General features: G+C 47.7%; 14 non-coding genes across 14 annotated transcripts; all 14 read left to right on the forward strand.

The window, feature by feature from the left end:
- The first annotated feature begins 1064 nt into the window (after positions 1-1064).
- LOC141221470 (U2 spliceosomal RNA) lies at positions 1065-1255 on the forward strand. Its single transcript, XR_012289501.1, has one exon. It is a non-coding gene; the product is annotated as a U2 spliceosomal RNA (small nuclear RNA).
- A 1118-nt stretch (positions 1256-2373) lies between these two features.
- Positions 2374-2564, forward strand: LOC141221208 (U2 spliceosomal RNA). Its single transcript, XR_012289249.1, has one exon. It is a non-coding gene; the product is annotated as a U2 spliceosomal RNA (small nuclear RNA).
- Positions 2565-3679: 1115 nt separating this feature from the next.
- On the forward strand, positions 3680-3870 carry LOC141221209 (U2 spliceosomal RNA). Its single transcript, XR_012289250.1, has one exon. It is a non-coding gene; the product is annotated as a U2 spliceosomal RNA (small nuclear RNA).
- A 1115-nt stretch (positions 3871-4985) lies between these two features.
- On the forward strand, positions 4986-5176 carry LOC141221471 (U2 spliceosomal RNA). Its single transcript, XR_012289502.1, has one exon. It is a non-coding gene; the product is annotated as a U2 spliceosomal RNA (small nuclear RNA).
- A 1118-nt stretch (positions 5177-6294) lies between these two features.
- On the forward strand, positions 6295-6485 carry LOC141221210 (U2 spliceosomal RNA). Its single transcript, XR_012289251.1, has one exon. It is a non-coding gene; the product is annotated as a U2 spliceosomal RNA (small nuclear RNA).
- A 1115-nt stretch (positions 6486-7600) lies between these two features.
- On the forward strand, positions 7601-7791 carry LOC141221211 (U2 spliceosomal RNA). The gene has a single exon (XR_012289252.1). It is a non-coding gene; the product is annotated as a U2 spliceosomal RNA (small nuclear RNA).
- A 1112-nt stretch (positions 7792-8903) lies between these two features.
- Positions 8904-9094, forward strand: LOC141221212 (U2 spliceosomal RNA). The gene has a single exon (XR_012289253.1). It is a non-coding gene; the product is annotated as a U2 spliceosomal RNA (small nuclear RNA).
- Positions 9095-10209: 1115 nt separating this feature from the next.
- LOC141221472 (U2 spliceosomal RNA) lies at positions 10210-10400 on the forward strand. Its single transcript, XR_012289503.1, has one exon. It is a non-coding gene; the product is annotated as a U2 spliceosomal RNA (small nuclear RNA).
- Positions 10401-11518: 1118 nt separating this feature from the next.
- On the forward strand, positions 11519-11709 carry LOC141221213 (U2 spliceosomal RNA). Its single transcript, XR_012289254.1, has one exon. It is a non-coding gene; the product is annotated as a U2 spliceosomal RNA (small nuclear RNA).
- A 1115-nt stretch (positions 11710-12824) lies between these two features.
- Positions 12825-13015, forward strand: LOC141221214 (U2 spliceosomal RNA). The gene has a single exon (XR_012289255.1). It is a non-coding gene; the product is annotated as a U2 spliceosomal RNA (small nuclear RNA).
- A 1115-nt stretch (positions 13016-14130) lies between these two features.
- On the forward strand, positions 14131-14321 carry LOC141221215 (U2 spliceosomal RNA). The gene has a single exon (XR_012289256.1). It is a non-coding gene; the product is annotated as a U2 spliceosomal RNA (small nuclear RNA).
- A 6140-nt stretch (positions 14322-20461) lies between these two features.
- On the forward strand, positions 20462-20652 carry LOC141221216 (U2 spliceosomal RNA). The gene has a single exon (XR_012289257.1). It is a non-coding gene; the product is annotated as a U2 spliceosomal RNA (small nuclear RNA).
- A 1109-nt stretch (positions 20653-21761) lies between these two features.
- On the forward strand, positions 21762-21952 carry LOC141221217 (U2 spliceosomal RNA). Its single transcript, XR_012289258.1, has one exon. It is a non-coding gene; the product is annotated as a U2 spliceosomal RNA (small nuclear RNA).
- Positions 21953-23067: 1115 nt separating this feature from the next.
- LOC141221219 (U2 spliceosomal RNA) lies at positions 23068-23258 on the forward strand. Its single transcript, XR_012289260.1, has one exon. It is a non-coding gene; the product is annotated as a U2 spliceosomal RNA (small nuclear RNA).
- Positions 23259-24278: the final 1020 nt, after the last annotated feature.

Genomic DNA, 24278 nt, shown 5'->3' on the forward strand with positions numbered 1-24278 from the left:
CATTTTGCTTGTTTGTCGGATTTTGGGATGGACTCTTTGGCTTTGCTTTTCTTCTCCTCATTGGATTTTTCATGTTCAAAGTTGCAGAAGCCAGATTACAAGCTCATTTTGGTTCAACTTCAGCAACTGTGCATTGCATTGCCATGTAATGTGATGCAATGCTATCTTTCTAGCTCTCCCTTTTTACTTCCTTTTGGATAAACAGACATATTAGGCAAGCATTTTGGAGCTTTCACCTAAATAACTACAGGTGGTGAGATAAGCTGCACAATATAATTGACCTTTCAGTATATTGTTGCACACACACCATCTATTTAGCAAATGCCCTTGTTATCAACAGCAGCCTTTTAAACTCACCTGAGCTAACAGGTATGTGCGCTGGTTACTCTGCTGCGCTTAAAATTTCTTTTTTGGTTTGCTACAATGCCTTTTCTGAAACGTTGTCTCCTTCTGCTGGAACACTGACTTCTTTCATTTAATGCCTGCAGACTATAAAAGAGAACCCAACCCAAAAAGTTTGGTTGATTAGTCTGTGGCATTCTGTTAAACTGTTGCTTATGGCGGTCTCTGTGAGCTTCTCAGCGACATTCAGCCAGCCAGGTATCCTGCCTGCAGTAGATGGAATGTGGCAATGGAACGCTGGCTGCGCGTGTCATAATAGGCTCTGAGCCTTTATATACCTGTGCACAGCAGCAGCCACCTTCAGTCTGCTGCTGGACAGCCAGCAGCAGCAGCAGCAGGAGAGGTATGTAATCAGGAGCCCTCCTGCTAAGGGTAGACAGCTGCTCGTTCCACCCCACCCCCCGCCTTAATTGGTTCTCCTCCCTTACAACGGTGTTGAGGCGGGTGGGAACAGCAGGGGGTGAAGGTGCTGTGTTTAAAGAGGTGGAGTTATGCAGATCTAAAACGCGTGGATTGCAGCAGCAGCAAGCCGAAAAGTGCAGGCATGTAAGGGATCTAGAGGTTGACAACATGTCTTCTTAACGGGAGTCCAGGAGCTCATCTCCACAAATGGACTTTTCAGGATCCTTGGGTGGCTCCGTAGTTTGAAACCAATTCTGGTTATCGCTTCTCGGCCTTTTGGCTAAGATCAAGTGTAGTATCTGTTCTTATCAGTTTAATATCTGATACGTCCTCTATCTGGGGACCATATATTAAATGGATTTTTAGAACAGGGAGATGGAAAAAGAGCTTGCTCTGTCCACTCCACGCATTGACCTGGTATTGCAGTATCTCCAGGACCGGTGCACCCCTTCTTTAATGCAGTTTCTAAAATCAGAAAGAATTGAATTCAATGTTTTTTGTTCATTTTGCTTGTTTGTCGGATTTTGGGATGGACTCTTTGGCTTTGCTTTTCTTCTCCTCATTGGATTTTTCATGTTCAAAGTTGCAGAAGCCAGATTACAAGCTCATTTTGGTTCAACTTCAGCAACTGTGCATTGCATTGCCATGTAATGTGATGCAATGCTATCTTTCTAGCTCTCCCTTTTTACTTCCTTTTGGATAAACAGACATATTAGGCAAGCATTTTGGAGCTTTCACCTAAATAACTACAGGTGGTGAGATAAGCTGCACAATATAATTGACCTTTCAGTATATTGTTGCACACACACCATCTATTTAGCAAATGCCCTTGTTATCAACAGCAGCCTTTTAAACTCACCTGAGCTAACAGGTATGTGCGCTGGTTACTCTGCTGCGCTTAAAATTTCTTTTTTGGTTTGCTACAATGCCTTTTCTGAAACGTTGTCTCCTTCTGCTGGAACACTGACTTCTTTCATTTAATGCCTGCAGACTATAAAAGAGAACCCAACCCAAAAAGTTTGGTTGATTAGTCTGTGGCATTCTGTTAAACTGTTGCTTATGGCGGTCTCTGTGAGCTTCTCAGCGACATTCAGCCAGCCAGGTATCCTGCCTGCAGTAGATGGAATGTGGCAATGGAACGCTGGCTGCGCATGTCATAATAGGCTCTGAGCCTTTATATACCTGTGCACAGCAGCAGCCACCTTCAGTCTGCTGCTGGACAGCCAGCAGCAGCAGCAGCAGCAGGAGAGGTATGTAATCAGGAGCCCTCCTGCTAAGGGTAGACAGCTGCTCGTTCCACCCCACCCCCCGCCTTAATTGGTTCTCCTCCCTTCCAACGGTGTTGAGGCGGGTGGGAACAGCAGGGGGTGAAGGTGCTGTGTTTAAAGAGGTGGAGTTATGCAGATCTAAAACGCGTGGATTGCAGCAGCAGCAAGCCGAAAAGTGCAGGCATGTAAGGGATCTAGAGGTTGACAACATGTCTTCTTAACGGGAGTCCAGGAGCTCATCTCCACAAATGGACTTTTCAGGATCCTTGGGTGGCTCCGTAGTTTGAAACCAATTCTGGTTATCGCTTCTCGGCCTTTTGGCTAAGATCAAGTGTAGTATCTGTTCTTATCAGTTTAATATCTGATACGTCCCCTATCTGGGGACCATATATTAAATGGATTTTTAGAACAGGGAGATGGAAAAAGAGCTTGCTCTGTCCACTCCACGCATTGACCTGGTATTGCAGTATCTCCAGGACCGGTGCACCCCTTCTTTAATGCAGTTTCTAAAATCAGAAAGAATTGAATTCAATGTTTTTTGTTCATTTTGCTTGTTTGTCGGATTTTGGGATGGACTCTTTGGCTTTGCTTTTCTTCTCCTCATTGGATTTTTCATGTTCAAAGTTGCAGAAGCCAGATTACAAGCTCATTTTGGTTCAACTTCAGCAACTGTGCATTGCATTGCCATGTAATGTGATGCAATGCTATCTTTCTAGCTCTCCCTTTTTACTTCCTTTTGGATAAACAGACATATTAGGCAAGCATTTTGGAGCTTTCACCTAAATAACTACAGGTGGTGAGATAAGCTGCACAATATAATTGACCTTTCAGTATATTGTTGCACACACACCATCTATTTAGCAAATGCCCTTGTTATCAACAGCAGCCTTTTAAACTCACCTGAGCTAACAGGTATGTGCGCTGGTTACTCTGCTGCGCTTAAAATTTCTTTTTTGGTTTGCTACAATGCCTTTTCTGAAACGTTGTCTCCTTCTGCTGGAACACTGACTTCTTTCATTTAATGCCTGCAGACTATAAAAGAGAACCCAACCCAAAAAGTTTGGTTGATTAGTCTGTGGCATTCTGTTAAACTGTTGCTTATGGCGGTCTCTGTGAGCTTCTCAGCGACATTCAGCCAGCCAGGTATCCTGCCTGCAGTAGATGGAATGTGGCAATGGAACGCTGGCTGCGCGTGTCATAATAGGCTCTGAGCCTTTATATACCTGTGCACAGCAGCAGCCACCTTCAGTCTGCTGCTGGACAGCCAGCAGCAGCAGCAGCAGGAGAGGTATGTAATCAGGAGCCCTCCTGCTAAGGGTAGACAGCTGCTCGTTCCACCCCACCCCCCGCCTTAATTGGTTCTCCTCCCTTCCAACGGTGTTGAGGCGGGTGGGAACAGCAGGGGGTGAAGGTGCTGTGTTTAAAGAGGTGGAGTTATGCAGATCTAAAACGCGTGGATTGCAGCAGCAGCAAGCCGAAAAGTGCAGGCATGTAAGGGATCTAGAGGTTGACAACATGTCTTCTTAACGGGAGTCCAGGAGCTCATCTCCACAAATGGACTTTTCAGGATCCTTGGGTGGCTCCGTAGTTTGAAACCAATTCTGGTTATCGCTTCTCGGCCTTTTGGCTAAGATCAAGTGTAGTATCTGTTCTTATCAGTTTAATATCTGATACGTCCCCTATCTGGGGACCATATATTAAATGGATTTTTAGAACAGGGAGATGGAAAAAGAGCTTGCTCTGTCCACTCCACGCATTGACCTGGTATTGCAGTATCTCCAGGACCGGTGCACCCCTTCTTTAATGCAGTTTCTAAAATCAGAAAGAATTGAATTCAATGTTTTTTGTTCATTTTGCTTGTTTGTCGGATTTTGGGATGGACTCTTTGGCTTTGCTTTTCTTCTCCTCATTGGATTTTTCATGTTCAAAGTTGCAGAAGCCAGATTACAAGCTCATTTTGGTTCAACTTCAGCAACTGTGCATTGCATTGCCATGTAATGTGATGCAATGCTATCTTTCTAGCTCTCCCTTTTTACTTCCTTTTGGATAAACAGACATATTAGGCAAGCATTTTGGAGCTTTCACCTAAATAACTACAGGTGGTGAGATAAGCTGCACAATATAATTGACCTTTCAGTATATTGTTGCACACACACCATCTATTTAGCAAATGCCCTTGTTATCAACAGCAGCCTTTTAAACTCACCTGAGCTAACAGGTATGTGCGCTGGTTACTCTGCTGCGCTTAAAATTTCTTTTTTGGTTTGCTACAATGCCTTTTCTGAAACGTTGTCTCCTTCTGCTGGAACACTGACTTCTTTCATTTAATGCCTGCAGACTATAAAAGAGAACCCAACCCAAAAAGTTTGGTTGATTAGTCTGTGGCATTCTGTTAAACTGTTGCTTATGGCGGTCTCTGTGAGCTTCTCAGCGACATTCAGCCAGCCAGGTATCCTGCCTGCAGTAGATGGAATGTGGCAATGGAACGCTGGCTGCGCGTGTCATAATAGGCTCTGAGCCTTTATATACCTGTGCACAGCAGCAGCCACCTTCAGTCTGCTGCTGGACAGCCAGCAGCAGCAGCAGCAGGAGAGGTATGTAATCAGGAGCCCTCCTGCTAAGGGTAGACAGCTGCTCGTTCCACCCCACCCCCCGCCTTAATTGGTTCTCCTCCCTTACAACGGTGTTGAGGCGGGTGGGAACAGCAGGGGGTGAAGGTGCTGTGTTTAAAGAGGTGGAGTTATGCAGATCTAAAACGCGTGGATTGCAGCAGCAGCAAGCCGAAAAGTGCAGGCATGTAAGGGATCTAGAGGTTGACAACATGTCTTCTTAACGGGAGTCCAGGAGCTCATCTCCACAAATGGACTTTTCAGGATCCTTGGGTGGCTCCGTAGTTTGAAACCAATTCTGGTTATCGCTTCTCGGCCTTTTGGCTAAGATCAAGTGTAGTATCTGTTCTTATCAGTTTAATATCTGATACGTCCTCTATCTGGGGACCATATATTAAATGGATTTTTAGAACAGGGAGATGGAAAAAGAGCTTGCTCTGTCCACTCCACGCATTGACCTGGTATTGCAGTATCTCCAGGACCGGTGCACCCCTTCTTTAATGCAGTTTCTAAAATCAGAAAGAATTGAATTCAATGTTTTTTGTTCATTTTGCTTGTTTGTCGGATTTTGGGATGGACTCTTTGGCTTTGCTTTTCTTCTCCTCATTGGATTTTTCATGTTCAAAGTTGCAGAAGCCAGATTACAAGCTCATTTTGGTTCAACTTCAGCAACTGTGCATTGCATTGCCATGTAATGTGATGCAATGCTATCTTTCTAGCTCTCCCTTTTTACTTCCTTTTGGATAAACAGACATATTAGGCAAGCATTTTGGAGCTTTCACCTAAATAACTACAGGTGGTGAGATAAGCTGCACAATATAATTGACCTTTCAGTATATTGTTGCACACACACCATCTATTTAGCAAATGCCCTTGTTATCAACAGCAGCCTTTTAAACTCACCTGAGCTAACAGGTATGTGCGCTGGTTACTCTGCTGCGCTTAAAATTTCTTTTTTGGTTTGCTACAATGCCTTTTCTGAAACGTTGTCTCCTTCTGCTGGAACACTGACTTCTTTCATTTAATGCCTGCAGACTATAAAAGAGAACCCAACCCAAAAAGTTTGGTTGATTAGTCTGTGGCATTCTGTTAAACTGTTGCTTATGGCGGTCTCTGTGAGCTTCTCAGCGACATTCAGCCAGCCAGGTATCCTGCCTGCAGTAGATGGAATGTGGCAATGGAACGCTGGCTGCGCATGTCATAATAGGCTCTGAGCCTTTATATACCTGTGCACAGCAGCAGCCACCTTCAGTCTGCTGCTGGACAGCCAGCAGCAGCAGCAGCAGCAGGAGAGGTATGTAATCAGGAGCCCTCCTGCTAAGGGTAGACAGCTGCTCGTTCCACCCCACCCCCCGCCTTAATTGGTTCTCCTCCCTTCCAACGGTGTTGAGGCGGGTGGGAACAGCAGGGGGTGAAGGTGCTGTGTTTAAAGAGGTGGAGTTATGCAGATCTAAAACGCGTGGATTGCAGCAGCAGCAAGCCGAAAAGTGCAGGCATGTAAGGGATCTAGAGGTTGACAACATGTCTTCTTAACGGGAGTCCAGGAGCTCATCTCCACAAATGGACTTTTCAGGATCCTTGGGTGGCTCCGTAGTTTGAAACCAATTCTGGTTATCGCTTCTCGGCCTTTTGGCTAAGATCAAGTGTAGTATCTGTTCTTATCAGTTTAATATCTGATACGTCCCCTATCTGGGGACCATATATTAAATGGATTTTTAGAACAGGGAGATGGAAAAAGAGCTTGCTCTGTCCACTCCACGCATTGACCTGGTATTGCAGTATCTCCAGGACCGGTGCACCCCTTCTTTAATGCAGTTTCTAAAATCAGAAAGAATTGAATTCAATGTTTTTTGTTCATTTTGCTTGTTTGTCGGATTTTGGGATGGACTCTTTGGCTTTGCTTTTCTTCTCCTCATTGGATTTTTCATGTTCAAAGTTGCAGAAGCCAGATTACAAGCTCATTTTGGTTCAACTTCAGCAACTGTGCATTGCATTGCCATGTAATGTGATGCAATGCTATCTTTCTAGCTCTCCCTTTTTACTTCCTTTTGGATAAACAGACATATTAGGCAAGCATTTTGGAGCTTTCACCTAAATAACTACAGGTGGTGAGATAAGCTGCACAATATAATTGACCTTTCAGTATATTGTTGCACACACACCATCTATTTAGCAAATGCCCTTGTTATCAACAGCAGCCTTTTAAACTCACCTGAGCTAACAGGTATGTGCGCTGGTTACTCTGCTGCGCTTAAAATTTCTTTTTTGGTTTGCTACAATGCCTTTTCTGAAACGTTGTCTCCTTCTGCTGGAACACTGACTTCTTTCATTTAATGCCTGCAGACTATAAAAGAGAACCCAACCCAAAAAGTTTGGTTGATTAGTCTGTGGCATTCTGTTAAACTGTTGCTTATGGCGGTCTCTGTGAGCTTCTCAGCGACATTCAGCCAGCCAGGTATCCTGCCTGCAGTAGATGGAATGTGGCAATGGAACGCTGGCTGCGCGTGTCATAATAGGCTCTGAGCCTTTATATACCTGTGCACAGCAGCAGCCACCTTCAGTCTGCTGCTGGACAGCCAGCAGCAGCAGCAGCAGGAGAGGTATGTAATCAGGAGCCCTCCTGCTAAGGGTAGACAGCTGCTCGTTCCACCCCACCCCCCGCCTTAATTGGTTCTCCTCCCTTCCAACGGTGTTGAGGCGGGTGGGAACAGCAGGGGGTGAAGGTGCTGTGTTTAAAGAGGTGGAGTTATGCAGATCTAAAACGCGTGGATTGCAGCAGCAGCAAGCCGAAAAGTGCAGGCATGTAAGGGATCTAGAGGTTGACAACATGTCTTCTTAACGGGAGTCCAGGAGCTCATCTCCACAAATGGACTTTTCAGGATCCTTGGGTGGCTCCGTAGTTTGAAACCAATTCTGGTTATCGCTTCTCGGCCTTTTGGCTAAGATCAAGTGTAGTATCTGTTCTTATCAGTTTAATATCTGATACGTCCCCTATCTGGGGACCATATATTAAATGGATTTTTAGAACAGGGAGATGGAAAAAGAGCTTGCTCTGTCCACTCCACGCATTGACCTGGTATTGCAGTATCTCCAGGACCGGTGCACCCCTTCTTTAATGCAGTTTCTAAAATCAGAAAGAATTGAATTCAATGTTTTTTGTTCATTTTGCTTGTTTGTCGGATTTTGGGATGGACTCTTTGGCTTTGCTTTTCTTCTCCTCATTGGATTTTTCATGTTCAAAGTTGCAGAAGCCAGATTACAAGCTCATTTTGGTTCAACTTCAGCAACTGTGCATTGCATTGCCATGTAATGTGATGCAATGCTATCTTTCTAGCTCTCCCTTTTTACTTCCTTTTGGATAAACAGACATATTAGGCAAGCATTTTGGAGCTTTCACCTAAATAACTACAGGTGGTGAGATAAGCTGCACAATATAATTGACCTTTCAGTATATTGTTGCACACACACCATCTATTTAGCAAATGCCCTTGTTATCAACAGCAGCCTTTTAAACTCACCTGAGCTAACAGGTATGTGCGCTGGTTACTCTGCTGCGCTTAAAATTTCTTTTTTGGTTTGCTACAATGCCTTTTCTGAAACGTTGTCTCCTTCTGCTGGAACACTGACTTCTTTCATTTAATGCCTGCAGACTATAAAAGAGAACCCAACCCAAAAAGTTTGGTTGATTAGTCTGTGGCATTCTGTTAAACTGTTGCTTATGGCGGTCTCTGTGAGCTTCTCAGCGACATTCAGCCAGCCAGGTATCCTGCCTGCAGTAGATGGAATGTGGCAATGGAACGCTGGCTGCGCGTGTCATAATAGGCTCTGAGCCTTTATATACCTGTGCACAGCAGCAGCCACCTTCAGTCTGCTGCTGGACAGCCAGCAGCAGCAGCAGGAGAGGTATGTAATCAGGAGCCCTCCTGCTAAGGGTAGACAGCTGCTCGTTCCACCCCACCCCCCGCCTTAATTGGTTCTCCTCCCTTCCAACGGTGTTGAGGCGGGTGGGAACAGCAGGGGGTGAAGGTGCTGTGTTTAAAGAGGTGGAGTTATGCAGATCTAAAACGCGTGGATTGCAGCAGCAGCAAGCCGAAAAGTGCAGGCATGTAAGGGATCTAGAGGTTGACAACATGTCTTCTTAACGGGAGTCCAGGAGCTCATCTCCACAAATGGACTTTTCAGGATCCTTGGGTGGCTCCGTAGTTTGAAACCAATTCTGGTTATCGCTTCTCGGCCTTTTGGCTAAGATCAAGTGTAGTATCTGTTCTTATCAGTTTAATATCTGATACGTCCCCTATCTGGGGACCATATATTAAATGGATTTTTAGAACAGGGAGATGGAAAAAGAGCTTGCTCTGTCCACTCCACGCATTGACCTGGTATTGCAGTATCTCCAGGACCGGTGCACCCCTTCTTTAATGCAGTTTCTAAAATCAGAAAGAATTGAATTCAATGTTTTTTGTTCATTTTGCTTGTTTGTCGGATTTTGGGATGGACTCTTTGGCTTTGCTTTTCTTCTCCTCATTGGATTTTTCATGTTCAAAGTTGCAGAAGCCAGATTACAAGCTCATTTTGGTTCAACTTCAGCAACTGTGCATTGCATTGCCATGTAATGTGATGCAATGCTATCTTTCTAGCTCTCCCTTTTTACTTCCTTTTGGATAAACAGACATATTAGGCAAGCATTTTGGAGCTTTCACCTAAATAACTACAGGTGGTGAGATAAGCTGCACAATATAATTGACCTTTCAGTATATTGTTGCACACACACCATCTATTTAGCAAATGCCCTTGTTATCAACAGCAGCCTTTTAAACTCACCTGAGCTAACAGGTATGTGCGCTGGTTACTCTGCTGCGCTTAAAATTTCTTTTTTGGTTTGCTACAATGCCTTTTCTGAAACGTTGTCTCCTTCTGCTGGAACACTGACTTCTTTCATTTAATGCCTGCAGACTATAAAAGAGAACCCAACCCAAAAAGTTTGGTTGATTAGTCTGTGGCATTCTGTTAAACTGTTGCTTATGGCGGTCTCTGTGAGCTTCTCAGCGACATTCAGCCAGCCAGGTATCCTGCCTGCAGTAGATGGAATGTGGCAATGGAACGCTGGCTGCGCGTGTCATAATAGGCGCTGAGCCTTTATATACCTGTGCACAGCAGCAGCCACCTTCAGTCTGCTGCTGGACAGCCAGCAGCAGCAGCAGCAGGAGAGGTATGTAATCAGGAGCCCTCCTGCTAAGGGTAGACAGCTGCTCGTTCCACCCCACCCCCCGCCTTAATTGGTTCTCCTCCCTTCCAACGGTGTTGAGGCGGGTGGGAACAGCAGGGGGTGAAGGTGCTGTGTTTAAAGAGGTGGAGTTATGCAGATCTAAAACGCGTGGATTGCAGCAGCAGCAAGCCGAAAAGTGCAGGCATGTAAGGGATCTAGAGGTTGACAACATGTCTTCTTAACGGGAGTCCAGGAGCTCATCTCCACAAATGGACTTTTCAGGATCCTTGGGTGGCTCCGTAGTTTGAAACCAATTCTGGTTATCGCTTCTCGGCCTTTTGGCTAAGATCAAGTGTAGTATCTGTTCTTATCAGTTTAATATCTGATACGTCCTCTATCTGGGGACCATATATTAAATGGATTTTTAGAACAGGGAGATGGAAAAAGAGCTTGCTCTGTCCACTCCACGCATTGACCTGGTATTGCAGTATCTCCAGGACCGGTGCACCCCTTCTTTAATGCAGTTTCTAAAATCAGAAAGAATTGAATTCAATGTTTTTTGTTCATTTTGCTTGTTTGTCGGATTTTGGGATGGACTCTTTGGCTTTGCTTTTCTTCTCCTCATTGGATTTTTCATGTTCAAAGTTGCAGAAGCCAGATTACAAGCTCATTTTGGTTCAACTTCAGCAACTGTGCATTGCATTGCCATGTAATGTGATGCAATGCTATCTTTCTAGCTCTCCCTTTTTACTTCCTTTTGGATAAACAGACATATTAGGCAAGCATTTTGGAGCTTTCACCTAAATAACTACAGGTGGTGAGATAAGCTGCACAATATAATTGACCTTTCAGTATATTGTTGCACACACACCATCTATTTAGCAAATGCCCTTGTTATCAACAGCAGCCTTTTAAACTCACCTGAGCTAACAGGTATGTGCGCTGGTTACTCTGCTGCGCTTAAAATTTCTTTTTTGGTTTGCTACAATGCCTTTTCTGAAACGTTGTCTCCTTCTGCTGGAACACTGACTTCTTTCATTTAATGCCTGCAGACTATAAAAGAGAACCCAACCCAAAAAGTTTGGTTGATTAGTCTGTGGCATTCTGTTAAACTGTTGCTTATGGCGGTCTCTGTGAGCTTCTCAGCGACATTCAGCCAGCCAGGTATCCTGCCTGCAGTAGATGGAATGTGGCAATGGAACGCTGGCTGCGCATGTCATAATAGGCTCTGAGCCTTTATATACCTGTGCACAGCAGCAGCCACCTTCAGTCTGCTGCTGGACAGCCAGCAGCAGCAGCAGCAGCAGGAGAGGTATGTAATCAGGAGCCCTCCTGCTAAGGGTAGACAGCTGCTCGTTCCACCCCACCCCCCGCCTTAATTGGTTCTCCTCCCTTCCAACGGTGTTGAGGCGGGTGGGAACAGCAGGGGGTGAAGGTGCTGTGTTTAAAGAGGTGGAGTTATGCAGATCTAAAACGCGTGGATTGCAGCAGCAGCAAGCCGAAAAGTGCAGGCATGTAAGGGATCTAGAGGTTGACAACATGTCTTCTTAACGGGAGTCCAGGAGCTCATCTCCACAAATGGACTTTTCAGGATCCTTGGGTGGCTCCGTAGTTTGAAACCAATTCTGGTTATCGCTTCTCGGCCTTTTGGCTAAGATCAAGTGTAGTATCTGTTCTTATCAGTTTAATATCTGATACGTCCCCTATCTGGGGACCATATATTAAATGGATTTTTAGAACAGGGAGATGGAAAAAGAGCTTGCTCTGTCCACTCCACGCATTGACCTGGTATTGCAGTATCTCCAGGACCGGTGCACCCCTTCTTTAATGCAGTTTCTAAAATCAGAAAGAATTGAATTCAATGTTTTTTGTTCATTTTGCTTGTTTGTCGGATTTTGGGATGGACTCTTTGGCTTTGCTTTTCTTCTCCTCATTGGATTTTTCATGTTCAAAGTTGCAGAAGCCAGATTACAAGCTCATTTTGGTTCAACTTCAGCAACTGTGCATTGCATTGCCATGTAATGTGATGCAATGCTATCTTTCTAGCTCTCCCTTTTTACTTCCTTTTGGATAAACAGACATATTAGGCAAGCATTTTGGAGCTTTCACCTAAATAACTACAGGTGGTGAGATAAGCTGCACAATATAATTGACCTTTCAGTATATTGTTGCACACACACCATCTATTTAGCAAATGCCCTTGTTATCAACAGCAGCCTTTTAAACTCACCTGAGCTAACAGGTATGTGCGCTGGTTACTCTGCTGCACTTAAAATTTCTTTTTTGGTTTGCTACAATGCCTTTTCTGAAACGTTGTCTCCTTCTGCTGGAACACTGACTTCTTTCATTTAATGCCTGCAGACTATAAAAGAGAACTCAACCCAAAAAGTTTGGTTGATTAGTCTGTGGCATTCTGTTAAACTGTTGCTTATGGCGGTCTCTGTGAGCTTCTCAGCGACATTCAGCCAGCCAGGTATCCTGCCTGCAGTAGATGGAATGTGGCAATGGAACGCTGGCTGCGCGTGTCATAATAGGCTCTGAGCCTTTATATACCTGTGCACAGCAGCAGCCACCTTCAGTCTGCTGCTGGACAGCCAGCAGCAGCAGCAGCAGGAGAGGTATGTAATCAGGAGCCCTCCTGCTAAGGGTAGACAGCTGCTCGTTCCACCCCACCCCCCGCCTTAATTGGTTCTCCTCCCTTCCAACGGTGTTGAGGCGGGTGGGAACAGCAGGGGGTGAAGGTGCTGTGTTTAAAGAGGTGGAGTTATGCAGATCTAAAACGCGTGGATTGCAGCAGCAGCAAGCCGAAAAGTGCAGGCATGTAAGGGATCTAGAGGTTGACAACATGTCTTCTTAACGGGAGTCCAGGAGCTCATCTCCACAAATGGACTTTTCAGGATCCTTGGGTGGCTCCGTAGTTTGAAACCAATTCTGGTTATCGCTTCTCGGCCTTTTGGCTAAGATCAAGTGTAGTATCTGTTCTTATCAGTTTAATATCTGATACGTCCCCTATCTGGGGACCATATATTAAATGGATTTTTAGAACAGGGAGATGGAAAAAGAGCTTGCTCTGTCCACTCCACGCATTGACCTGGTATTGCAGTATCTCCAGGACCGGTGCACCCCTTCTTTAATGCAGTTTCTAAAATCAGAAAGAATTGAATTCAATGTTTTTTGTTCATTTTGCTTGTTTGTCGGATTTTGGGATGGACTCTTTGGCTTTGCTTTTCTTCTCCTCATTGGATTTTTCATGTTCAAAGTTGCAGAAGCCAGATTACAAGCTCATTTTGGTTCAACTTCAGCAACTGTGCATTGCATTGCCATGTAATGTGATGCAATGCTATCTTTCTAGCTCTCCCTTTTTACTTCCTTTTGGATAAACAGACATATTAGGCAAGCATTTTGGAGCTTTCACCTAAATAACTACAGGTGGTGAGATAAGCTGCACAATATAATTGACCTTTCAGTATATTGTTGCACACACACCATCTATTTAGCAAATGCCCTTGTTATCAACAGCAGCCTTTTAAACTCACCTGAGCTAACAGGTATGTGCGCTGGTTACTCTGCTGCGCTTAAAATTTCTTTTTTGGTTTGCTACAATGCCTTTTCTGAAACGTTGTCTCCTTCTGCTGGAACACTGACTTCTTTCATTTAATGCCTGCAGACTATAAAAGAGAACCCAACCCAAAAAGTTTGGTTGATTAGTCTGTGGCATTCTGTTAAACTGTTGCTTATGGCGGTCTCTGTGAGCTTCTCAGCGACATTCAGCCAGCCAGGTATCCTGCCTGCAGTAGATGGAATGTGGCAATGGAACGCTGGCTGCGCGTGTCATAATAGGCGCTGAGCCTTTATATACCTGTGCACAGCAGCAGCCACCTTCAGTCTGCTGCTGGACAGCCAGCAGCAGCAGCAGCAGGAGAGGTATGTAATCAGGAGCCCTCCTGCTAAGGGTAGACAGCTGCTCGTTCCACCCCACCCCCCGCCTTAATTGGTTCTCCTCCCTTCCAACGGTGTTGAGGCGGGTGGGAACAGCAGGGGGTGAAGGTGCTGTGTTTAAAGAGGTGGAGTTATGCAGATCTAAAACGCGTGGATTGCAGCAGCAGCAAGCCGAAAAGTGCAGGCATGTAAGGGATCTAGAGGTTGACAACATGTCTTCTTAACGGGAGTCCAGGAGCTCATCTCCACAAATGGACTTTTCAGGATCCTTGGGTGGCTCCGTAGTTTGAAACCAATTCTGGTTATCGCTTCTCGGCCTTTTGGCTAAGATCAAGTGTAGTATCTGTTCTTATCAGTTTAATATCTGATACGTCCCCTATCTGGGGACCATATATTAAATGGATTTTTAGAACAGGGAGATGGAAAAAGAGCTTGCTCTGTCCACTCCACGCATTGACCTGGTATTGCAGTATCTCCAGGACCGGTGCACCCCTTCTTTAATGCAGTTTCTAAAATCAGAAAGAATTGAATTCAATGTTTTTTGTTCATTTTGCTTGTTTGTCGGATTTTGGGATGGACTCTTTGGCTTTGCTTTTCTTCTCCTCATTGGATTTTTCATGTTCAAAGTTGCAGAAGCCAGATTACAAGCTCATTTTGGTTCAACTTCAGCAACTGTGCATTGCATTGCCATGTAATGTGATGCAATGCTATTGTAGCACCCTGAGGATTCGGCTGCTACAGGGCTATTGCACCTCAACCCAGAGGTGTGATATTCCACTCCCGGGTAAGGATGGAGTGTGGAACTGAGCTCGGTAGGCTGCATGCACTACACACATCCCATTTCCGGGGAACAGGCCGACGGTACTCCCACTTAGAAATGTGCAGGTACGACCGAGTCTGTTCCTGGCTGGAGTGGGAGGGGGGTGGTACATCCCATGTAGTGTAGGGGCAGATAGGGGGAGCAGCCTGGGTAAAGATAGGAGCTCATTGGGTGCTGGTCACCTGAGCTCACACATAGAGGGTGTATATAAGGTGGGCACCAACAAAGAACAGGGTCAGATGCAGAGAACAAGTCAGTTGGAGACAGCAAGACAGCTGCAGAGGAGCAGACAGCAAGCAGAGAGGAAGTCAGCCTGCAGCAAGGGAGAAAAGAGAGAGACCCAGAGGAACAGAAGAGAGGACTCTAAGATCCCAACTAAAATCCCCGGGTGAAGAGTCGGCATCAGGGTACCGGAACCCAAGCTGGTGGGGGTAAAAACATTCCCCAGCCAGAGACCGGAGACCGTGGGCAGCGTTTGCCACGGTCACCCACCACATCCACCCCGAAGGCACACCACATGAAGGGTCAGGGAACCCAGGGCCAAGGGTGTCCCAACAGAAGGCCCGAGGGAGCTGGACCTAGGTGGATCACTGGTGGGGACGGCCAGAGAACGGGACAGAAGGAGAGCTCAGGGCCACGCTCCGGACTTGTTTGGGGGTTGGCTGGATCCAGGACCTGGTGGACGCAGCACGGCTCGGGTGGTCACTCGAAGCTGGAGTGACCAGTACAACATCTGCAGTAAGTAAACACCCTTAACTGCACAACCCGACTCTGTCTTCACTGCCGTCTGCACTGCACCACCACAACCCCCATCCTCTGCACCTGTCCCCTCTGAGGCTATACCCCTCCCGTTGGGGGTTATACCATCACAAGCTGCACCTACACCATCAGCCTCAGCGGACCCTGCTGCAGCGGCGGCCATAGTGACCGCAATACAACGGGTGGCGTAGTCGACATTAAGAACTTATTAACATCTGTAGGACTGCCACATACAACTGAGTTTGACACCCTGGGCACGGACCGGGTCATAGCCACTCGGAGACTACAACCCCCATCTGATCCGGCTCCGGATATTCCCATAAAGAATATGGCCCAGGGGGCGCGTCAACTTTGGCGTAGTCGGCAGGATTACGTGCCCGCAACACCCGGGTACTGCGTGCCTGAAGAAAAGTGCAAGTTTACCTCAGAAAGAAGTCTCCCGCCGGTTCCGGAGGGTCCACGCCATCGGACCCCATCACAGGTCGTTTCCCGCCGATTGTCCGCCATTTCCAGCTTGTTCTCGCCATCTGCAGGGTTTCCCGCCACTGGGCGACGCTTCCCGCCAAATCCGAAGATTTCCCGCCTTGGAAGAGAAGCGGACGCCATTATGGGCGTGCCAAAGGAGGGCAAGAGGCCGCCTCCCATCGTGGGCCAGGACAGAAAATGGCGCCAAAAGTGGAAACCGCCCCCACCAACAGAGACTGTGATGCTAGAGGTGTCTGTCAGCGTGAAAGAACCGCCCCTGGAGCTGACAGTCACCCAGTGGCCCCGGGACCGCCCTCGAAGTGGGAGGAGACGAAAGAAAAGAACGAAGATGGGTACCGCCTGGAGCAGTCTGGAGCGAGCGCACCCGGAGGCAAGAAGTCTAACGAGGAGTAGCGGAGAAGCTTACCCGGATATGGAGAGAAAGCAGAACAGCACCGGCCCGCTGGCCAGGAGTCTGCTAAAGACCGAGGAAGGAGAGCAGAGCAGCACCGGCCCGCTGGCCAGGAGCCTGCTGGAGGAAGAGCAGAGCAGCACCGACCCGTTGGTCAGGAGCCTGCTAGACACCACGACCCCACTAGGCCTAGTGGAGGTCCTTGCACAGCTCCCCCGAGACCGGGAGTGTGCACAGGCTGCCCTGGAGGGCCTCGCACGGAGGATGGCCCGGGTACAGCGCGAGATATTGGCGGAATGGAGCCGAGAGATGGCCCAGCAAACCAAGGCCCGGAGCACGCCAGCCAAGATGAGGAGACAGACCGCCTCTGAGGATGGCGCGGGAGGACCCAAGGTCGGAGACGGCGCCGAGAAGGGAGCCGAACGCATGGAGGCAGGTAAAGGGGACGCCTATACCCCAAGCCGTGAAACCGCCCACCTGCCCCAGCTCCCCGTCGCAGAGCCCGAAAGTCCCCCTGCTGTGCCCGTAGCCGCCATGTCACCGCTATGGACTAGGCCCCGACCGGAAGCCGCCGCAGCGACCCCTGTGACGTCACGCGCCTCGACCCGGAGCGTGACAAAGCAGGAAATACCACCAGCCTGGTCGCAAGGCCTAGTACCCCCGGGCGCCGCATCACCAACAGCGCCCCCTACCTCCGCGGAGCCTCCGGCCTGGTCGCAAGGCCAGGTAGCCCAGGGCGCCGCCGTATTAACGGTGCCCTTCACCTTCCAGGTGCCCCAGGCCTGGCCGCAAGGCCTGGGCAACCCGGGCGCCACCACCACCGCGCCCGCGCCCGTAAAACCAAGGGTGCCGCGTCTGGGAGAGGACTTGTTTGCCCAGCACACGTGGCCGGACGGGCAGCCTTTCATCTGGCCCCAGAAGTATTACGAACTGGAGCACCAGAGGAGGGTTGGGGCCATGTGTGCACCCCTGATTCCGGCTCCGAAGCCCGTAATAAGGATCTCGCCCCCGCTAGCGGAAGCGCAGTTTGAGTGGGACCCCACCGGAGAAGACCTAATGGGGTTCACTCAGGAAACCCGGGCAGCTGCAGCGGAGCGTGCTGAGTGTTGCCGACAGCAGCTCGAGGAGTTCGCAAGGGAGCGGAGAGAGAGGCGGGTCCGAGAACAACAGGCCCAAATAAGGAGCGCCGAGCAGAAGAGCCGGACCAGGAGGGACCCCCGTGCAGCGCACAGTCCCCGTACCACCGGGACTGTAATAAAGTTCAACCAGCAGCATGGGTGGGGCTTCATTAGAGACAACAACACCCCCGGCGACGTCTTTGTCACGCGCAGAGACGTGGAGTCCCATCTGCCGGAGGGGCACAGAGGTCGTGACCTCTACATCGGAGACGAGGTCACCTTCACCCGGCACAAGTGTGCCAAAGGACCTTACGCCCTCCACGTACACCGCCTGACGGAGGAGGAGTTGCGGTGCGAGGAGGAGGAGCAAGAGGACCCGGACGGGTCTGAAGTTACAACCAGCTATAAGCAAAGAGCAGGAGGAAGACGCCGTTGAGTGCGGCAGAGCAGTGATGTAAATAGTTACCCGACCGGGTATCAAAGAGACTGTTGCAACATATATATAGTCCCCGTTGGGACCAGCTGAGTGCAACATATATATAGTCCCCGTTGGGACCAGCTGAGTGAACTGTTTACCCGTTAACCCCTTAATCCCACAGGCTGAGGACTGTGAGCAGCCATTCCCTTCCCTCTACCTGGCCGAGGACTGAGAGCGGCCAACTTCCCTGTATATAGTTGCGCTTCCTAAAGCGCCCCCTACCGGTTTTAGAGGAAAAACCATTTTTCTAAGAGACTGTCGCACTTTTCCCGGACACACGTTGCACAGTGTCCGGAGGAGGAACCTGAAACAAGAGACGACGAGAATGTTTATATGAAAAGTTTTATATATATATAATGTTTTATATGTTTTATTATGTTTATATGAAAAGAAAAAAATTGTATGTTTTGGTGTTGTTTTATGTCTTACAGCCCGAGGACGTGCTGTGATTTACCAGGGGGGAATGTAGCACCCTGAGGATTCGGCTGCTACAGGGGTATTGCACCTCAACCCAGAGGTGTGATATTCCACTCCCGGGTAAGGATGGAGTGTGGAACTGAGCTCGGTAGGCTGCATGCACTACACACATCCCATTTCCGGGGAACAGGCCGACGGTACTCCCACTTAGAAATGTGCAGGTACGACCGAGTCTGTTCCTGGCTGGAGTGGGAGGGGGGTGGTACATCCCATGTAGTGTAGGGGCAGATAGGGGGAGCAGCCTGGGTAAAGATAGGAGCTCATTGGGTGCTGGTCACCTGAGCTCACACATAGAGGGTGTATATAAGGTGGGCACCAACAAAGAACAGGGTCAGATGCAGAGAACAAGTCAGTTGGAGACAGCAAGACAGCTGCAGAGGAGCAGACAGCAAGCAGAGAGGAAGTCAGCCTGCAGCAAGGGAGAAAAGAGAGAGACCCAGAGGAACAGAAGAGAGGACTCTAAGATCCCAACTAAAATCCCCGGGTGAAGAGTCGGCATCAGGGTACCGGAACCCAAGCTGGTGGGGGTAAAAACATTCCCCAGCCAGAGACCGGAGACCGTGGGCAGCGTTTGCCACGGTCACCCACCACATCCACCCCGAAGGCACACCACATGAAGGGTCAGGGAACCCAGGGCCAAGGGTGTCCCAACAGAAGGCCCGAGGGAGCTGGACCTAGGTGGATCACTGGTGGGGACGGCCAGAGAACGGGACAGAAGGAGAGCTCAGGGCCACGCTCCGGACTTGTTTGGGGGTTGGCTGGATCCAGGACCTGGTGGACGCAGCACGGCTCGGGTGGTCACTCGAAGCTGGAGTGACCAGTACAACATCTGCAGTAAGTAAACACCCTTAACTGCACAACCCGACTCTGTCTTCACTGCCGTCTGCACTGCACCACCACAACCCCCATCCTCTGTACCTGTCCCCTCTGAGGCTATACCCCTCCCGTTGGGGGTTATACCATCACAAGCTGCACCTACACCATCAGCCTCAGCGGACCCTGCTGCAGCGGCGGCCATAGTGACCGCAATACAACGGGTGGCGTAGTCGACATTAAGAACTTATTAACATCTGTAGGACTGCCACATACAACTGAGTTTGACACCCTGGGCACGGACCGGGTCATAGCCACTCGGAGACTACAACCCCCATCTGATCCGGCTCCGGATATTCCCATAAAGAATATGGCCCAGGGGGCGCGTCACTATCTTTCTAGCTCTCCCTTTTTACTTCCTTTTGGATAAACAGACATATTAGGCAAGCATTTTGGAGCTTTCACCTAAATAACTACAGGTGGTGAGATAAGCTGCACAATATAATTGACCTTTCAGTATATTGTTGCACACACACCATCTATTTAGCAAATGCCCTTGTTATCAACAGCAGCCTTTTAAACTCACCTGAGCTAACAGGTATGTGCGCTGGTTACTCTGCTGCGCTTAAAATTTCTTTTTTGGTTTGCTACAATGCCTTTTCTGAAACGTTGTCTCCTTCTGCTGGAACACTGACTTCTTTCATTTAATGCCTGCAGACTATAAAAGAGAACCCAACCCAAAAAGTTTGGTTGATTAGTCTGTGGCATTCTGTTAAACTGTTGCTTATGGCGGTCTCTGTGAGCTTCTCAGCGACATTCAGCCAGCCAGGTATCCTGCCTGCAGTAGATGGAATGTGGCAATGGAACGCTGGCTGCGCGTGTCATAATAGGCTCTGAGCCTTTATATACCTGTGCACAGCAGCAGCCACCTTCAGTCTGCTGCTGGACAGCCAGCAGCAGCAGCAGCAGGAGAGGTATGTAATCAGGAGCCCTCCTGCTAAGGGTAGACAGCTGCTCGTTCCACCCCACCCCCCGCCTTAATTGGTTCTCCTCCCTTCCAACGGTGTTGAGGCGGGTGGGAACAGCAGGGGGTGAAGGTGCTGTGTTTAAAGAGGTGGAGTTATGCAGATCTAAAACGCGTGGATTGCAGCAGCAGCAAGCCGAAAAGTGCAGGCATGTAAGGGATCTAGAGGTTGACAACATGTCTTCTTAACGGGAGTCCAGGAGCTCATCTCCACAAATGGACTTTTCAGGATCCTTGGGTGGCTCCGTAGTTTGAAACCAATTCTGGTTATCGCTTCTCGGCCTTTTGGCTAAGATCAAGTGTAGTATCTGTTCTTATCAGTTTAATATCTGATACGTCCCCTATCTGGGGACCATATATTAAATGGATTTTTAGAACAGGGAGATGGAAAAAGAGCTTGCTCTGTCCACTCCACGCATTGACCTGGTATTGCAGTATCTCCAGGACCGGTGCACCCCTTCTTTAATGCAGTTTCTAAAATCAGAAAGAATTGAATTCAATGTTTTTTGTTCATTTTGCTTGTTTGTCGGATTTTGGGATGGACTCTTTGGCTTTGCTTTTCTTCTCCTCATTGGATTTTTCAAGTTCAAAGTTGCAGAAGCCAGATTACAAGCTCATTTTGGTTCAACTTCAGCAACTGTGCATTGCATTGCCATGTAATGTGATGCAATGCTATCTTTCTAGCTCTCCCTTTTTACTTCCTTTTGGATAAACAGACATATTAGGCAAGCATTTTGGAGCTTTCACCTAAATAACTACAGGTGGTGAGATAAGCTGCACAATATAATTGACCTTTCAGTATATTGTTGCACACACACCATCTATTTAGCAAATGCCCTTGTTATCAACAGCAGCCTTTTAAACTCACCTGAGCTAACAGGTATGTGCGCTGGTTACTCTGCTGCGCTTAAAATTTCTTTTTTGGTTTGCTACAATGCCTTTTCTGAAACGTTGTCTCCTTCTGCTGGAACACTGACTTCTTTCATTTAATGCCTGCAGACTATAAAAGAGAACCCAACCCAAAAAGTTTGGTTGATTAGTCTGTGGCATTCTGTTAAACTGTTGCTTATGGCGGTCTCTGTGAGCTTCTCAGCGACATTCAGCCAGCCAGGTATCCTGCCTGCAGTAGATGGAATGTGGCAATGGAACGCTGGCTGCGCGTGTCATAATAGGCTCTGAGCCTTTATATACCTGTGCACAGCAGCAGCCACCTTCAGTCTGCTGCTGGACAGCCAGCAGCAGCAGGAGAGGTATGTAATCAGGAGCCCTCCTGCTAAGGGTAGACAGCTGCTCGTTCCACCCCACCCCCCGCCTTAATTGGTTCTCCTCCCTTCCAACGGTGTTGAGGCGGGTGGGAACAGCAGGGGGTGAAGGTGCTGTGTTTAAAGAGGTGGAGTTATGCAGATCTAAAACGCGTGGATTGCAGCAGCAGCAAGCCGAAAAGTGCAGGCATGTAAGGGATCTAGAGGTTGACAACATGTCTTCTTAACGGGAGTCCAGGAGCTCATCTCCACAAATGGACTTTTCAGGATCCTTGGGTGGCTCCGTAGTTTGAAACCAATTCTGGTTATCGCTTCTCGGCCTTTTGGCTAAGATCAAGTGTAGTATCTGTTCTTATCAGTTTAATATCTGATACGTCCCCTATCTGGGGACCATATATTAAATGGATTTTTAGAACAGGGAGATGGAAAAAGAGCTTGCTCTGTCCACTCCACGCATTGACCTGGTATTGCAGTATCTCCAGGACCGGTGCACCCCTTCTTTAATGCAGTTTCTAAAATCAGAAAGAATTGAATTCAATGATTTTTGTTCATTTTGCTTGTTTGTCGGATTTTGGGATGGACTCTTTGGCTTTGCTTTTCTTCTCCTCATTGGATTTTTCATGTTCAAAGTTGCAGAAGCCAGATTACAAGCTCATTTTGGTTCAACTTCAGCAACTGTGCATTGCATTGCCATGTAATGTGATGCAATGCTATCTTTCTAGCTCTCCCTTTTTACTTCCTTTTGGATAAACAGACATATTAGGCAAGCATTTTGGAGCTTTCACCTAAATAACTACAGGTGGTGAGATAAGCTGCACAATATAATTGACCTTTCAGTATATTGTTGCACACACACCATCTATTTAGCAAATGCCCTTGTTATCAACAGCAGCCTTTTAAACTCACCTGAGCTAACAGGTATGTGCGCTGGTTACTCTGCTGCGCTTAAAATTTCTTTTTTGGTTTGCTACAATGCCTTTTCTGAAACGTTGTCTCCTTCTGCTGGAACACTGACTTCTTTCATTTAATGCCTGCAGACTATAAAAGAGAACCCAACCCAAAAAGTTTGGTTGATTAGTCTGTGGCATTCTGTTAAACTGTTGCTTATGGCGGTCTCTGTGAGCTTCTCAGCGACATTCAGCCAGCCAGGTATCCTGCCTGCAGTAGATGGAATGTGGCAATGGAACGCTGGCTGCGCGTGTCATAATAGGCTCTGAGCCTTTATATACCTGTGCACAGCAGCAGCCACCTTCAGTCTGCTGCTGGACAGCCAGCAGCAGCAGCAGCAGGAGAGGTATGTAATCAGGAGCCCTCCTGCTAAGGGTAGACAGCTGCTCGTTCCACCCCACCCCCCGCCTTAATTGGTTCTCCTCCCTTCCAACGGTGTTGAGGCGGGTGGGAACAGCAGGGGGTGAAGGTGCTGTGTTTAAAGAGTTGGAGTTATGCAGATCTAAAACGCGTGGATTGCAGCAGCAGCAAGCCGAAAAGTGCAGGCATGTAAGGGATCTAGAGGTTGACAACATGTCTTCTTAACGGGAGTCAAGGAGCTCATCTCCACAAATGGACTTTTCAGGATCCTTGGGTGGCTCCGTAGTTTGAAACCAATTCTGGTTATCGCTTCTCGGCCTTTTGGCTAAGATCAAGTGTAGTATCTGTTCTTATCAGTTTAATATCTGATACGTCCCCTATCTGGGGACCATATATTAAATGGATTTTTAGAACAGGGAGATGGAAAAAGAGCTTGCTCTGTCCACTCCACGCATTGACCTGGTATTGCAGTATCTCCAGGACCGGTGCACCCCTTCTTTAATGCAGTTTCTAAAATCAGAAAGAATTGAATTCAATGTTTTTTGTTCATTTTGCTTGTTTGTCGGATTTTGGGATGGACTCTTTGGCTTTGCTTTTCTTCTCCTCATTGGATTTTTCATGTTCAAAGTTGCAGAAGCCAGATTACAAGCTCATTTTGGTTCAACTTCAGCAACTGTGCATTGCATTGCCATGTAATGTGATGCAATGCTATCTTTCTAGCTCTCCCTTTTTACTTCCTTTTGGATAAACAGACATATTAGGCAAGCATTTTGGAGCTTTCACCTAAATAACTACAGGTGGTGAGATAAGCTGCACAATATAATTGACCTTTCAGTATATTGTTGCACACACACCATCTATTTAGCAAATGCCCTTGTTATCAACAGCAGCCTTTTAAACTCACCTGAGCTAACAGGTATGTGCGCTGGTTACTCTGCTGCGCTTAAAATTTCTTTTTTGGTTTGCTACAATGCCTTTTCTGAAACGTTGTCTCCTTCTGCTGGAACACTGACTTCTTTCATTTAATGCCTGCAGACTATAAAAGAGAACCCAACCCAAAAAGTTTGGTTGATTAGTCTGTGGCATTCTGTTAAACTGTTGCTTATGGCGGTCTCTGTGAGCTTCTCAGCGACATTCAGCCAGCCAGGTATCCTGCCTGCAGTAGATGGAATGTGGCAATGGAACGCTGGCTGCGCGTGTCATAATAGGCTCTGAGCCTTTATATACCTGTGCACAGCAGCAGCCACCTTCAGTCTGCTGCTGGACAGCCAGCAGCAGCAGCAGCAGGAGAGGTATGTAATCAGGAGCCCTCCTGCTAAGGGTAGACAGCTGCTCGTTCCACCCCACCCCCCGCCTTAATTGGTTCTCCTCCCTTCCAACGGTGTTGAGGCGGGTGGGAACAGCAGGGGGTGAAGGTGCTGTGTTTAAAGAGGTGGAGTTATGCAGATCTAAAACGCGTGGATTGCAGCAGCAGCAAGCCGAAAAGTGCAGGCATGTAAGGGATCTAGAGGTTGAC

This window comes from Phyllobates terribilis, unplaced genomic scaffold (assembly GCF_046119375.1).
Source record: "Phyllobates terribilis strain yellow unplaced genomic scaffold, ASM4611937v1 Scaffold_325__1_contigs__length_2139453, whole genome shotgun sequence".
NCBI classification, from domain to species: Eukaryota; Metazoa; Chordata; class Amphibia; order Anura; family Dendrobatidae; genus Phyllobates; species Phyllobates terribilis.